The sequence below is a fragment of the Meriones unguiculatus genome, chromosome 1 (genome assembly GCF_030254825.1).
Source record: "Meriones unguiculatus strain TT.TT164.6M chromosome 1, Bangor_MerUng_6.1, whole genome shotgun sequence".
In the NCBI taxonomy this organism is placed as follows: Eukaryota; Metazoa; Chordata; class Mammalia; order Rodentia; family Muridae; genus Meriones; species Meriones unguiculatus.
The window spans coordinates 169,663,243-169,669,800 of NC_083349.1; the positions used below are offsets into that span (position 1 = coordinate 169,663,243).

At 40.0% G+C, this 6,558-nt stretch overlaps 1 pseudogene; it reads right to left on the minus strand.

Annotated features, from left to right (window-relative positions):
- Nucleotides 1–2,897: 2,897 nt before the first annotated feature.
- Nucleotides 2,898–5,083, minus strand: LOC110544060 (histone RNA hairpin-binding protein-like; annotated as a pseudogene).
- Nucleotides 5,084–6,558: the final 1,475 nt, after the last annotated feature.

Below are 6,558 nucleotides of genomic sequence, written 5' to 3' on the forward strand. Positions count from 1 at the left end.
TTAGCAGGCCTTTTGGTGTTGGTCTCCTTGGTTTGCCTGTGGTATATATGCAAGATTAGAGTCTCACAACAGTGTTGATGCAGCCATGATCATTCAGGCCTTTACAGCCATTGAAGCAGGACATTCTCCCCAAGCATGGTTGGATACCATAAAAAGCTAAAATGATACGCTCAGGATGCGAGGCTAAGCACTGCACTCAGGGTCAGCCGCTTTGGACCCAGAGAAGAGCATGTCTGATTGCATGCGGGTTGATGCCCCAGGTCCCGCCTCTGAGAAAAAGGTATCGGACGGGTCTGATGCTCTTTGGGTGGATGACACCTAAATGAACATCGGTACAAAGTCCCAATTTATTTCTAATATCAGAGATCAGACCTCTACTCTTGCCTGATGCGTCTAAAACAAAAAGGGGGAACTGTAGAGAGCTGCGGAATGCTGTGCCTTAAAGATGGAGCTGGTTTCCGCCTTCCACCTTCCCGATGGTGAGTGCTCTCTGTCACGAACAATTCCACATTTGGCTAAGGCTGAGGATCTGGCTTGCTTCCATGTATGTGGACCTATCTGCATTGCTCACGTGGCACACCTGGGTTGGCTACCCAGAGGCTATTTAAGCTGTGGGCTGGCTTTCCCCAGGGTCCGAGGATTGTTCAAGGTTTCTGAATAAACTGCATTGAAAAAAAAAATGATTTAAAAACTTTGTTCCAAAGGGAATGAAAAACAGTTTGTTATGACAAATCTGGGTACACATGACCTCGGAACACTGATTCAGATTGATCCAAATGACATGCTGCCCCTGGAAATGGCTACATGACCTTCTATAGTCATGGAACAAAAGACAGTCACAAACCAGTGCATTTGCACAACACAGGGAGAGTAGCCAGGAAGGCCAAGGTAACGGAGCAGACACAGCGGTGGGCAGCGGGTGGCTATTCAGGGGACTTCAAATGTTCCCAGATGATTCCGGCTCTGGATTCCAGCACATTCTCTATACAGTCGTGAAATTCTATTCAGTCCTGAGACTCTTCAGTGTAGGTGGGATTCCCCGCCCCAAGGGAACCTCAGTTCATAAACACCCTTTAAAAAAAAATCAACTAACCAAAAAGCTTTAAATGAAGGGGAGCTTCCCACCCCGTTCCCCAAACACAGTAGCCATTCTGCAAGTAACCAGAACTAAGTGAACATCCCGCCCCAGCGTGCTTGCTTATCCAATCTGGGTCACTGAGCACTCTGATGCAAAATTTAAAATCACCTTGCCTGCAGACTTTCACTTTGTTCCCATGTATCTTCTCCAACAATATAATATAAGTGTATAAATAATAGAGAACTTAAAAATAATATGATTTGTGTTATAGGATATTAAAAAGAACAAACATATTGTGAAGGACCATCTGAAGAAATACTTAGTGCATTTTTGGTTGTATGAAAGAGAACCAAATGTATCATGTATCATGTTAAGTGGAAATCTGTCTTTTTAATGTTTGTTATATTTTATTGGCTTACGTAGATGCACAGAGGCACCAAATTGACTTTAGGCAGCCTGTAATGATTAGTTTTATGAATCAACTTAGCTAGGCTGTGGTGTTGTTACTTTTGTTGATTGTGACAAAACAGCTTTTGAATCAATCAATCAATCAATCAATCAATCAAAAGCAGCTTTTGAAAAAAAAAGGCTTATTTTGGTTTATAGTTGAGAAAGATATGGGTCCATTGTGAAGGCAGGCTCAGGAGCAAACAGCAAGCATCAGATAAGCATGTAAGAGCAGGAGCTGAGAAGTCACATCTTCATCCGCGCAAAGGAAGCAGAGAGAATGAACTGAAAATGGGATGTGTATGAACCCTTGAAACTCACATCAGCCAGGTTGTACCTCCTAAAGGTTTCATAATCTCCCCAAACAGGGTTCCAAGTGTGTGAACCCGTGAGCCTATGGGGAGACATTTCCTGTTGAAACTGCCACAGCTTCGGTTCTTTAAAAAGAGTTGTGAAAGGGCATTAGATGGAGATGGCTGCAAAGCCCTGCATTCTGCAGAAGCAAACTGAAAATCAAGCCTCCCTTTCTGCAAGCGGCAAACCAGAAAACAGAGAGCCGATCCAAATTAGTAAATTGGAAATGAGAAAGAGGACATTACAACCAGTACAAAATCAGTACAAAACCAGTGCAAAAAATCACGAGGACATACTTTAAAAATCTGTATTTTACCAAATTGGAAAACTTGAAGGAAATGGACAAATTTCTTGATATATATAATCTACCAAAGTCATATTAAGATGAAATAAGCATTTTAAACAGACCCATAGCCAGTATTAAGATAGAAACAGTAATTAAAAATCTTCCAAACAAAATACATATATATAGCCCAAGGCCAAATAGAATCTTCTTCAAATTATTCCACAAAATAAAAACTAAAGGAACATTTCCTAATTCTTTTTATAGGTCCACTATTACATTGACACTAAAATCACACAAAGACCTCCTCCAAAAAAAAAAAAAAGAAATTTACAGAACAATATCCCTTATGAACATAGATATAAAAATTTTCAATTAAATACTTAAAACAAATTCCAAAAACACATCAAAAAAGTATCTGCCATCATAAAATAAGCTTCATCCCAAAGATGCAAGGAAGGTTCAATCTACATAAGCAAATAAGCATAAACCACCACATAAGCAGATTGAAAGAAAAAAATACATGACCACCTCATTAGATTCAGAAAAGGCCTTTGACAAAATCCAAAACCTTTCATAATAAAAGCCCTAGAGACAATAAGGATACAAAGGTACACTTTAATAAATAAGGCAATTTACAATAAGGCCATAGCCAACATCAAGCTAAACAGAAGTAACTCAAAGCATTTCCACTAAAATCAGGAAATAGACATGATGTCCACTCTCTTCATATCTATCCAAGTTAGTACTTGAAGTTTTATCCAGAGCAATAAGACAACTGAAGGAGACCAAGGGGCTATAAATAGAAAAGGAAGAATTCAAAGTATTTTTATTTATCTTTATTATACATAAGTGGTCCTAAAAACTCCTCTGGGAAACTTCTATAGCTGATAAACACTTTCAGCAAAATAGCAGGATACAAAATTAACTCTAAAAGACTAGCAGCTTTTGTTGGGCAGTGGCGGCAAATGCCTATAATCCCAGCACTTGAGAGGCAAAAGCAGGAAGATCTCTGAGTTCAAGGCTCATCTGGGCTACAGAGTGAGTTTCAGGGGAGCCAAGGCTACACTGAGAAACCCTGTCTCAAGACAAAACAAAAACTACAGTAGGTTTTCCCAGGAAGAACTCAGGAAAACAGTAGCTTTCACAATAACCTCAGAAAATCTTAGGATAACTCTAACAAAGCAAGTGAAAGATGTATATGATTAGAAAAAAACACTTTAAGACACTGAAGAAAAAATTGAAGAAGACATAAGAAGATAGAAAGATCTTCTTTGCTCATGAATGAGTAGGATTAATATTGTGAAAATGGCTATCCCACAAAAAGCAATCTACAGATTCAAGGCAATCCCCACCAAAATTCCGATGCAATCCTTTTTTTTTTCTTTTTTCAGTTAAAGGGTCTTTATTTTTGCAGTTATCATTCCATATGAAAGCAACAGAAGTGCAAATATCAATAGGTTTATAGTTGAATACTTTAGCAGAGTGTCTGCACACATTATCATTCTCAGCAATATTACATGGTAAATTAACAGATCCTTAAAAAAAAAGTTCTTCCTAAATTCCTCTCTTCTACCTCAACTCTCAGAGCAATTCCTCTCCCACCTCACATTAATGCTTTTCCAAGTTCCAAATTAAGACTATATAACTTATATAAAAGCCCATTAGTATAACAGCTTGCCATCTTTGTTCAGAGCTTTGTGTGAGGAAAAACTACATTCACATCGATAAAAGACCAGAAAAATAAGTTTTTACAAAGCCATTGCAGCTGCCTGACTGATAATACTTTATCAGTTACCTTAAAGACGGCTGACTCTAGATTGGTCCCATAAACCCATGGTTAAAATCCACCACCAACCCGTCTGAAGAGTGGCAACTCAAGTCTCAAGGTTTCGTGGAAAACCACAGCATCCTGTTGTCTAACTTGGGGGTGGGAAAGATAACAGGGTTCAGTCTTCATTGGATTTAGCTTCATTTAAAATTTGAAACAGGCGTAACACATTCACCACACATAAAAATAAGGCAAGAAAAACAGTTTTATCATGAGAAAATAAACTCTTAACAGAGAAAACAACCACAAATGCACAGCAGCTCATGCCTTCCAGACGGCGGGGCAGAGCCAAGTGTTTCCCAGAGGTACCACCAGGTGGCAGTTAACTCATGGCAGAGAAGTCTTCCAAGGGTTCAGTTAAACAAGCTTCCAAATCAAACTCATCCTTCCCTTGGCTGTCCACACGTCTGACTTTGGTGGGTGTGCCAGCATGCACATCAAAGTTATCCTGTGAACTTGTCTGGGACTCAGAGCCGCTTTCTGTGAATTCTGTCTCCATTTCCCCAAGATCTACAGGTTGTATTTCTTGGAAATCACATCCTCCTCCAGCAGGAGGATCCCAAAAATGCAGAGCCACCTTCCAGAGTTCACCCGCTATGGTTCATAAATTTGTTGGGGGTCCTGGGATGGATTCCAGGTTGTCGCAAGTGTCTGGGGACCTCTTTAATGTAGTGTTCTTCCCGTAATTGACCTGCTTCTGTCTTCTCATGAAGATACTTTCATCCGTCTCCACATCAGTTGGCCCTGAAGACTGTACAGACTCCTTTGAATCAGAACTTCCTGGTGACAATTTTCTCTCTCTTCCAAAGTCATTTATGAGTAGTTTCCCTTTTTATCTTGAAATTCTCTTCTCTGACAAAGCAAAGCCACCTGGGTGGTGGTCGCTTGTAATCTTTTTGTTAACCGTGGTCCTCATTTCATCCTCTTCAACTGCACTTGCCCAGTTAGAATATCTAGAATGGTGCTTAGGGCCTTCAGCAGTTGTAAAGCTTTCAGGTCGAGGGTCTGCAGTCTGGTGCTTGCCTTCCTCGACGTCCTCAAGCTTCTGGTCTCTTCTGTCCCCTCTTCTGAGCTGGGGGTGCGGGGGAGGTTAGGGTGGGGGGACGGGGCTTGAAGCACAGCTGTCACTGTGGTTTGGTTGAGCTCCTAGGTCTGTAGGAAGGACATGGCAGCAGAAGGCTGAAGGGCAGTTCACCAGCAGGAAGCTCCCTGGGCAACAGCACTGATGAGGTCTCCCAACAAAATTCTTCACAGAAATTGAAAATTAAAAAAAGCCAAAAATACACACTGGAGAAGAGACGCCAAATGGGGCTGGTCAAACTTGGTGGCTGCATGTAAAAGAACAAAGATTGATTCATATCAATCACCCTGCACAAAATTCAACTCCAAGTAAGTACCTCAACATAAGACTAGATACACTTAATCTGATAGAAAAAAAAAATTTAAGGAATAGTATTGAACTCATTGGCACAGGAAGACTTTCTGAACAGGATCAAGACCTTGTAAAGTAGAGCATCTTCTGTATGGAAAAGAATACCATCATTTAGACAATGAATGATGCCCATACAGAATGGGCAAAGATCTGTAACAGTTGCATATCTAATAGAGGGCTAGTATCTAGAATATATAAAAAACTAAAAAACCTGAACATCAAGAAAACAAATAAACCCAATTTTAAAATTCAGCATAGAACTAAGCAGAGAGTTCTCAAGAGATGAAACACAAATAACTGAGAAATATTTAATTAGGGATGTACGGAGTTTCAGAAGTCTAGTATCTAGCCCATTGTAATCATGGCTGGGAGCATGGAGGCACTCATGACCCTGGAGCAGTAGATGAGATCTATGTCCTGATCCACAGGCTGAGAGAGGAGAGAGAGAAGAGGGAAACTAGGCCTGACATGGGCTTCTGAAACCTCAAAACTCAGTGGCACGCCTCCTCCAACAAGGCCACACCTCTTAGTCCTTATAATTCTTTCAAACAGTTTTACTCCCTGGTAACCAAGCATTCAACTATATGAACCTATGGGAACTATTCTCATTCAAACCACCACTCTTAGGCACAAACCCAAAGGACTCTACATTCTACAACAAAGATCTTGCTCATCCATGTTCATTGCTGCTCTCTTCACAATAGCCAGAAATTATAAGTAGCCTACCTGTCATTCTACTGATGAAAATAATGAAAAGGCACTGCATTTACACAGTGAGTATTATTCAGTTGTTAAGAAAAACGAAATTATGAAATTCACAGGTAAATGGGTGGAGAAAGAAAAAATTACCCTGAGTAAGGTAACACAGACTCCAAACTACATATATTGTATGTTTTATCTTATATGTACAATCTGAATAACCACAGAAAGTAAGTACCTAGTAAGGAGCCAGGAATGTTCTAAAGAATGAGAAATAGAATATAGTGTTACAGAGAGATAAAGGGGAAACAAGAATAGGAAGATTGAATAGAGAAAGGGAAGAAGAAAGGAAAAGAAACAGAAGGAGGGACAATTAACACTAAAGGCCATTTGAAAAACCACATGGAAACCTACTACTGTAGAATATTATAATT